Genomic DNA, 11731 nt, shown 5'->3' with positions numbered 1-11731 from the left:
AGGTCATTACAGTATATACAGTATCTCTACCATATAGAGACACCAACTAGTATCCCCTTTATGATATAGCCAGGTCATTACAGTATATACAGTATCTCTACCATATACAGACACCAACTAGTATCCCCTTTATGATATAGCCAGGTCATTACAGTATATACAGTATCTCTACCATATACAGACACCAACTAGTATCCCCTTTATGATATAGCCAGGTCATTACAGTATATACAGTATCTCTACCATATAGAGACACCAACTAGTATCCCCTTTATGATCTAGCCAGGTCATTACAGTATATACAGTATCTCTACCATATACAAACAGCCTTCCATCTGACAGACACCAACTAGTATCCCCCCTTTCATTATATTACATTCATATTATTACTATTACAAGGCAATACTCTGTAAAAGGAGGTACTTGCCGCTGGTCTGTTGCGCTGTTCTACAATGTGCTCCACATGGCTGCTATCAACACGTGTTGTACAAGCAATGCCTTGTCAAGACAGTCAGCAGGAGAGATTTCATCATGGATCTGGCATGTGAGCTTCATGAGAACCACATGAACGCAGAGAAAGAAGCTACAGTCACCAAACAGGCAGCAGGCCCTGTTCTCCCTCTTCCCCGAGCACCACAGCACCAAGCAGGCAGCAGGTCCTGCTCTCCCTCTTCCCCAAGCACCACAGCACCAAGCAGGCAGCAGGTCCTGCTCTCCCTCTTCCCCAAGCACCACAGCACCAAGCAGGCATCAGGTACTGCTCTCCCTCTTCCCCAAGCACCACAGCACCAAGCAGGCAGCAGGTCCTGCTCTCCCTCTTCCCCAAGCACCACAGCACCAAGCAGGCATCAGGTACTGCTCTCCCTCTTCCCCAAGCACCACAGCACCAAGCAGGCAGCAGGTCCTGCTCTCCCTCTTCCCCAAGCACCACAGCTCCAAGCAGGCAGCAGGTCCTGCTCTCCCTCTCCCCCAAGCACCACAGCACCAAGCAGGCAGCAGGTCCTGCTCTCCCTCTTCCCCAAGCACCACAGCACCAAGCAGGCATCAGGTACTGCTCTCCCTCTTCCCCAAGCACCACAGCACCAAGCAGGCAGCAGGTCCTGCTCTCCCTCTTCCCCAAGCACCACAGCTCCAAGCAGGCAGCAGGTCCTGCTCTCCCTCTCCCCCAAGCACCACAGCACCAAGCAGACAACAGGTCCTGCTCTCCCTCTCCCCCAAGCATCACAGCACCAAGCAGGCAGCAGGTCCTGCTCTCCCTCTTCCCCAACCACCACATCTCCCACTGGGGAGAAAGGAGAAACAATGTCAAGTCGGCAGATTCACACCAAACAAGGCCGATGAAAACTGTGTGCAGGGCAACCGATTTGACTTGTTTGTGGACCTGAAGCATAAAGAGAAGAGGGGATTGATTCATGTGTAAAGGAGCTACAGTGTCTGATAGCATAAAGAGAAGAGGGGATTGATTCATGTGTAAATGAGCTACAGTGTCTGATAGCATAAAGAGAAGAGGGGATTGATTCTATGTCTGATAGCATAAAGAGAAGAGGGGATGAGCTACAGTGTCTGATAGCATAAAGAGAAGAGGGGATTGATTCATGTGTAAAGGAGCTACAGTGTCTGATAGCATAAAGAGAAGAGGTGATCTACAGTGTCTGATAGCATAAAGAGAAGAGGGGATTGATTCATGTGTAAAGGAGCTACAGTGTCTGATAGCATAAAGAGAAGAGGTGATCTACAGTGTCTGATAGCATAAAGAGAAGAGGGGATTGATTCATGTGTAAAGGAGCTACAGTGTCTGATAGCATAAAGAGAAGAGGGGATTGATTCATGTGTAAAGGATCTACAGTGTCTGATAGCATAAAGAGAAGAGGGGATTGATTCATGTGTGAAGGAGCTACAGTGTCTGATAGCATAAAGAGAAGAGGTGATCTACAGTGTCTGATAGCATAAAGAGAAGAGGTGATTGATTCATGTGTAAAGGAGCTACAGTGTCTGATAGCATAAAGAGAAGAGGTGATCTACAGTGTCTGATAGCATGAAGAGAAGAGGTGATCTACAGTGTCTGATAGCATAAAGAGAAGAGGGGATTGATTCATGTGTAAAGGAGCTACAGTGTCTGATAGCATACAGAGAAGAGGTGATCTACAGTGTCTGATAGCATAAAGAGAAGAGGTGATCTACAGTGTCTGATAGCATAAAGAGAAGAGGTGATCTACAGTGTCTGATAGCATACAGAGAAGAGGTGATCTAGAGTGTCTGATAGCATAAAGAGAAGAGGTGATCTACAGTGTCTGATACAATCAACACATTATTGTTTTAATATCTTGTCATAAATATTTTTCCACAAATATTTATTTATGCAATTCATCCTTTACAATTGTTCATGCACTGGTGCTTTTGTTTAGGAATACATAATACATTCCTCCTGTGCACCTGGCTGGTTATATTATTCAAATATGATATATTTTTGTTTCTAATTTGTCAAAATAAAGTAAATGGACTTATTAAGTACTATAACTGTATTACTAATCAAATATACAAATAAAGTTGATCAAATGGATTACACTGTAATGTTTTTATTGTCAGGGAAACAGAAATAGGCTGTAGGACGATTTATTTTCTACTTTGTAGAATTAACAATTGTTATTTTATTGATATATTTCCACTAATATGTCTTCATGTAATTAATCCTTTACAATAGTTTATACACTATTTATTAAGTGTTTATTTAACAAACCATGCCTTCACACCTGGCACCTTGCTGGTTGATATGCATCTGATGCATGTGATAAAGTGGACGCCTGGCAACTTTCTCTAGCGTGGACTTATATGCTGAAAGACCAGGTGGTTGTAGTGTTATTAAGGACTGGTAGATGGGTGTTCTGATAGGCTGAAAGACCAGGTGGTTGTAGTGTTATTAAGGACTGGTAGATGGGTGTTCTGATAGGCTGAAGACCAGGTGGTTCTAGTGTTATTAAGGACTGGTAGATGGGTGTTCTGATAGGCTGAAGACCAGGTGGTTCTAGTGTTATTAAGGACTGGTAGATGGGTGTTCTGATAGGCTGAAAGACCAGGTGGTTCTAGTGTTATTAAGGACTGGTAGATGGGTGTTCTGATAGGCTGAAAGACCAGGTGGTTCTAGTGTTAAGGACTGGTAGATGGGTGTTCTGATAGGCTGAAAGACCAGGTGGTTCTAGTGTTAAGGAAAGGTAGATGAGTGTTGGTCATGCATTCACTCATGCTGACCGGCTCCAGTACTTTGTTCTTGACTAATGCCTCCAAGTCAGCATTGACTTTTGGTCGTGGTAAAGACTTATACAGGTGAATCTGTCGCTGTGAGAGGCATCACTGATGTCACAGTTCAGGTAAACAGACAAACTCTATGTTGTGAAAGGAGACTATCCATCACTACTGGGATGTTCATAGTTGAACTGTGTGCAGGGCAGGTCCTGCTTTCAGAACCTTTGGTTTGCTGTCTGACTTAATGCCAAGCTTCCCTGTAATGTCATTCATACTACCTATACCCATTCATACTACCTATACCCATTCATACTACCTATACCTATTCATACTACCTATACCCATTCATACTACCTATACCTATTCATACTACCTATACCTATTCATACTACCTATACCCATTCATACTACCTATACCTATTCATACTACCTATACCCATTCATACTACCCATACCTATTCATACTACCTATACCCATTCATACTACCTATACCTATTCATACTACCTATACCTATTCATACTACCTATACCTATTCATACTACCCATACCTATTCATACTACCTATACCTATTCATACTACCTATACCTATTCATACTACCTATACCTATTCATACTACCTATACCCATTCATACTACCTATACCTATTCATACTACCTATACTATATCTATACCTATTCATACTACCTATACCCATTCATACTACCTATACCCGTTCATACTACCTATACCTATTCATACTACCTATACCCATTCATACTACCTATACCCATTCATACTACCTATACCTATTCATACTACCTATACCTATTCATACTACCTATACCCATTCATACTACCTATACCCATTCATACTACCTATACGTATTCATACTACCTATACCCATTCATACTGCCTATACCTATTCATACTACCTATACCCATTCATACTACCTATACCCATTCATACTACCTATACTATATCTATACCTATTCATACTACCTATACCTATTCATACTACCTATACCTATTCATTCTACCTATACCCATTCATACTACCTATACCCATTCATACTACCTATACCCATTCATACTACCTATACCTATTCATACTACCTATACCTATTCATACTATCTATACCTATTCATACTACCTATACCTATTCATACTACCTATACTATATCTATACCTATTCATACTACCTATACCTATTCATACTACCTATACCCATTCATACTACCTATACCCATTCATACTACCTATATCTATTCATTCTACCTATACCCATTCATACTACCTATACTATATCTATACCCATTCATACTACCTATACCCATTCATACTACCTATACCCATTCATACTACCTATTCATTCTACCTATACCCATTCATACTACCTATACCCATTCATACTACCTATACCCATTCATATTACCTATACCTATTCATACTACCTATTCCTATTCATACTACCTAGACCCAGTCATGCTACCTATACCTATTCATACTACCTATACCCATTCATACTACCTATACCTATTCATACTACCTATACCCATTCATACTACCTATACCCATTCATACTACCTATACCCATTCATACTACCTATACCCATTCATACTACCTATACCTATTCATACTACCTATACCCATTCATACTACCTATACCTATTCATACTACCTATACCTATTCATACTACCTATACCTATTCATACTACCTATACCCATTCATACTACCTATACCCATTCATACTACCTATACCCATTCATACTACCTATACCCATTCATACTACCTATACCCATTCATACTACCTATACCCATTCATACTACCTATACCTATTCATACTACCTATACCCATTCATACTACCTATACCCATTCATACTACCTATACCTATTCATACTACCTATACCCATTCATACTACCTATACCCATTCATACTACCTATAACTGTTCATACTACCTATACCTATTCATACTACCTATACCTATTCATACTACCTATACCTATTCATACTACCTATACCCATTCATACTACCTAAACCTATCCATACTACCTATACCTATTCATACTACCTATACCCATTCATACTACCTATACCCATTCAAACTACCTATACTATATCTATACCTATTCATACTACCTATACCCATTCATACTACCTATTCCCATTAATACTACCTTTACCCATTCATACTACCTATACCTATTCATTCTACCTATACCCATTCATACTACCTATACTATATCTATACCCATTCATACTACCTATACCTATTCATACTACCTATACCCATTCATACTACCTATACCCATTCATACTACCTATACCTATTCACACTACCTATACCTATTCATACTATCTATACCTATTCATACTACCTATACCTATTCATACTACCTATACTATATCTATACCTATTCATACTACCTATACCTATTCATACTACCTATACCCATTCATACTACCTATACCCATTCATACTACCTATATCTATTCATTCTACCTATACCCATTCATACTACCTATACTATATCTATACCCATTCATACTACCTATACCCATTCATACTACCTATACCCATTCATACTACCTATTCATTCTACCTATACCCATTCATACTACCTATACCCATTCATCCTACCTATACCCATTCATATTACCTATACCTATTCATACTACCTATTCCTATTCATACTACCTATACCCGTTCATACTACCTATACCTATTCATACTACCTATACCCATTCATACTACCTATACCTATTCATACTACCTATACCCATTCATACTACCTATACCTATTCATACTACCTATACCCATTCATACTACCTATACCCATTCATACTACCTATACCCATTCATACTACCCATACCTATTCATACTACCTATACCCATTCATACTACCTATACCTATTCATACTACCTATACCCATTCATACTACCTATACCCATTCATACTACCTATACCCATTCATACTACCTATACCTATTCATACTACCTATACCTATTCATACTACCTATACCTATTCATACTACCTATACCTATTCATACTACCTATACCCATTCATACTACCTATACCTATTCATACTACCTATACCCATTCATACTACCTATACCTATTCATACTACCTATACCCATTCATACTACCTATACCTATTCATACTACCTATACCTATTCATACTACCTATACCTATTCATACTACCTATACCCATTCATACTACCTATACCCATTCATACTACCTATACCCATTCATACTACCTATACCCATTCATACTACCTATACCCATTCATACTACCTATACCCATTCATACTGCCTATACCTATTCATACTACCTATACCCATTCATACTACCTATACCCATTCATACTACCTATACCTATTCATACTACCTATACCCATTCATACTACCTATACCCATTCATACTACCTATAACTGTTCATACTACCTATACCTATTCATACTACCTATACCCATTCACACTACCTATACCTATTCATACTACCTATACCCATTCATACTACCTAAACCTATCCATACTACCTATACCTATTCATACTACCTATACCCATTCATACTACCTATACCCATTCAAACTACCTATACTATATCTATACCTATTCATACTACCTATACCCATTCATACTACCTATTCCCATTAATACTACCTTTACCCATTCATACTACCTATACCTATTCATTCTACCTATACCCATTCATACTACCTATACTATATCTATACCCATTCATACTACCTATACCTATTCATACTACCTATACCTATACATACTACCTATACCCATTCATACTACCTATACCCATTCATACTACCTATACCCATTCATACTACCTATACCTATTCATACTACCTATACCCATTCATACTACCTATACCAATTCATACTACCTATACCCATTCATACTACCCATACCCATTCATACTACCTATACCTATTCATACTACCTATACCTATTCATACTACCTATACCCATTCATACTACCTATACCTATTCATACTACCTATACCCATTCATACTACCTATACCTATTCATACTACCTATACCCATTCATACTACCTATACCCATTCATACTACCTATACCCATTCATACTACTACTATACCTATTCATACTACCTATACCTATTCATACTACCTATACCTATTCATACTGCCTATACCTATACTCCTATACCTATACTACCTATACCATTCATACTACCTATACCCATTCATACTACCTATACCTATTCATACTACCTATACTTATGCATACTACCTAAACCCATTCATACTACCTATACCCATCCATACTACCTATACCTATTCATACTACCTATACCTATTCATACTACCTATACCCATTCATACTACCTATACCCATTCATACTACCTATACCCATTCATACTACCTATACCTATTCATACTACCTATACCTATTCATACTACCTATACCTATTCATACTACCTATACCTATTCATACTACCTATACCCATTCATACTGCATATACCTATTCATACTACCTATACCCATTCATACTACCTATACCTATTCATACTACCTATACCTATTCATACTACCTATACCTATTCATACTACCTATATCTATTCATACTACCTATACCTATTCATACTACCTATATCCATTCATACTACCTATACCCATTCATACTACCTATACCCATTCATACTACCTATACCCATTCATACTACCTATACCTATTCATACTACCTATACCTATTCATACTACCTATACCCATTCATACTACCTATACCCATTCATACTACCTATACCCATTCATACTACCTATACCTATTCATACTACCTATACCTATTCATACTATCTATACCTATTCATACTACCTATACCTATTCATACTACCTATACCTATTCATACTGCCTATACCTATTCATACTACCTATACCCATTCATACTACCTATACCCATTCATACTACCTATACCTATTCATACTACCTATACTTATGCATACTACCTATACCCATTCATACTACCTATACCCATCCATACTACCTATACCTATTCATACTACCTATACCTATTCATACTACCTATACCCATTCATACTACCTATACCCATTCATACTACCTATACCCATTCATACTACCTATACCTATTCATACTACCTATACCTATTCATACTATACCTATACCTATTCATACTACCTACTACCTATACCTATACCTATTCATACTACCTATACTATATCTATACCTATTCATACTACCTATACCTATTCATACTACCTATACCCATTCATACTACCTATACCCATTCATACTACCTATATCTATTCATTCTACCTATACCCATTCATACTACCTATACTATATCTATACCCATTCATACTACCTATACCCATTCATACTACCTATACCCATTCATACTACCTATTCATTCTACCTATACCCATTCATACTACCTATACCCATTCATCCTACCTATACCCATTCATATTACCTATACCTATTCATACTACCTATACCTATTCATACTACCTAGACCCAGTCATACTACCTATACCTATTCATACAACCTATACCCATTCATACTACCTATACCTCTTCATACTACCTATACCCATTCATACTACCTATACCTATTCATACTACCTATACCCATTCATACTACCTATACCCATTCATTCTACCTATACCCATTCATACTACCCAAACCTATTCATACTACCTATACTACCTATACCATTCATACTACCTATACCTATATTCCTATACCTATTATACCTATTCATACTACCTATTCACCTATTCATACTACCTATACCCATTCATACTACCTATACCCATTCATACTACCTATACCCATTCATACTACCTATACCATACTATTCATACTACCTATACCCATTCATACTACCTATACCCATACTACATACCCATTCATACTACCTACCTATATACCCATTCATACTACCTATACCCATTCATACTACCTTCATACCCTATACCTATTCATACTACCTATACCTATTCATACTACCTATCATACCCTATTCATACTACCTATACCCATTCATACTACCTATACCCATTCATACTTATACCCATTCATACTACCTATACCTATTCATACTACCTATACCCATTCATACTACCTATACCTATACCTATTCATACTACCTATACCCATTCATACTACCTAAACATACTATCCATACTACCTATACCTATTCATACTACCTATACCCATTCATACTACCTATACCCATTCATAACCTATACCTTCATACTATATCTATACCTACTACCTCTACCTATACCTATTCATACTACCTATACCCATTCATACTACCTATTCCCATTAATACTACCTTTACCCATTCATACTACCTATACCTATTCATTCTATACCTATTCACCCATTCTACCTATACATACTACCTATACTATATCTATACCCATTCATACTACCTATACCTATTCATACTACCTATACCTATTCATACTACCTATACCTTCATACTACCTATACCATACTACCTATACCCATTCATACTACCTATACCCATTCATACTACCTATACCCATTCATACTACCTATATATCATACTACCTATTCCCATTCATACCTATACCCATTCATACTACCTATACCATTCATACTACTACCTTCATACTACCTATACCCATTCATACTACCTATACCATTCATACTACCTATACCCATTCATACTACCTATACCTATTCATACTACCTATACCTATTCATACTACCTATACCTATTCATACTACCTATACCTATTCATACTACCTATACCTATTCATACTACCTATACCTATTCATACTACCTATACCTATTCATACTACATTCATACTACCTATACCCATTCATACTACCTATTTCATACTACCTATACCCATTCATACTACCTATACCTATTCATACTACCTATACCTATTCATACTACCTATACCTATTCATACTGCCTATACCTATTCATACTACCTATACCCATTCATACTACCTATACCCATTCATACTACCTATACCTATTCATACTACCTATACTTATGCATACTACCTAAACCCATTCATACTACCTATACCCATCCATACTACCTATACCTATTCATACTACCTATACCCATTCATACTACCTATACCCATTCATACTACCTATACCTATTCATACTACCTATACCTATTCATACTACCTATACTATATCCTTACCTATTCATACTACCTATACCTATTCATACTACCTATACCTATTCATACTACCTATACCCATTCATACTACCTATACCTATTCATACTACCTATACCCATTCATACTACCTATACCTATTCATACTACCTATACCCATTCATACTACCTATACCTATTCATACTACCTATACCTATTCATACTACCTATACCTATTCATACTACCTATATCCATTCATACTACCTATACCCATTCATACTACCTATACCTATTCATACTACCTATACCCATTCATACTACCTATACCTATTCATACTACCTATACCTATTCATACTACCTATACCCATTCATACTACCTATACCCATCCATACTACCTATACCCATTCATACTACCTATACCTATTCATACTATCTATACCTATTCATACTACCTATACCTATTCATACTACCTATACCTATTCATACTACCTATATACCATTCATACTACCTATACCTATTCATACTGCCTATACCTATTCATACTACCTATACCCATACTCATACTATTCATACTACCTATACCCATTCATACTACCTATACCTATTCATACTACCTATACTTATGCATACTACCTATACCCATTCATACTACCTATACCCATCCATACTACCTATACCTATTCATACTACCTATACCTATTCATACTACCTATGCCCATTCATACTACCTATACCCATTCATACTACCTATACCCATTCATACTACCTATACCTATTCATACTACCTATACCTATTCATACTACCTATACCTATTCATACTACCTATACCTATTCATACTACCTATATCCATTCATACTACCTATACCCATTCATACTACCTATACCCATCCATACTACCTATACCCATTCATACTACCTATACCCATTCATACTACCTATAGCCATCCATACTACCTATACCCATTCATACTACCTATACCTATTCATACTACCCTGCTGTCCATTAAATATGTTTCTTTAAGATGGCAGGTAGGTCTGTCATTGACTGCACTGATGGCCAGTCCAGTATGATTCTTTAAGATGGCATGTAGGTCTGTCATTGACTGCACTGATGACCAGTCCAGTGTGATTCTTTAGGTTGGCAGGTAGGTCTGTCATTGTCTGCACTGATGGCCAGTCCAGTGTGATTCTTTAAGATGGCAGGTAGGTCTGTCATTGTCTTCACTGATGACCAGTCCAGTGTGATTCTTTAAGATGGCAGGTAGGTCTGTCATTGTCTTCACTGATGACCAGTCCAGTGTG

Source organism: Oncorhynchus tshawytscha, unplaced genomic scaffold, assembly GCF_018296145.1.
Source record: "Oncorhynchus tshawytscha isolate Ot180627B unplaced genomic scaffold, Otsh_v2.0 Un_contig_3886_pilon_pilon, whole genome shotgun sequence".
Taxonomy (NCBI): domain Eukaryota; kingdom Metazoa; phylum Chordata; class Actinopteri; order Salmoniformes; family Salmonidae; genus Oncorhynchus; species Oncorhynchus tshawytscha.
This window is presented reverse-complemented; position numbering follows the sequence as displayed.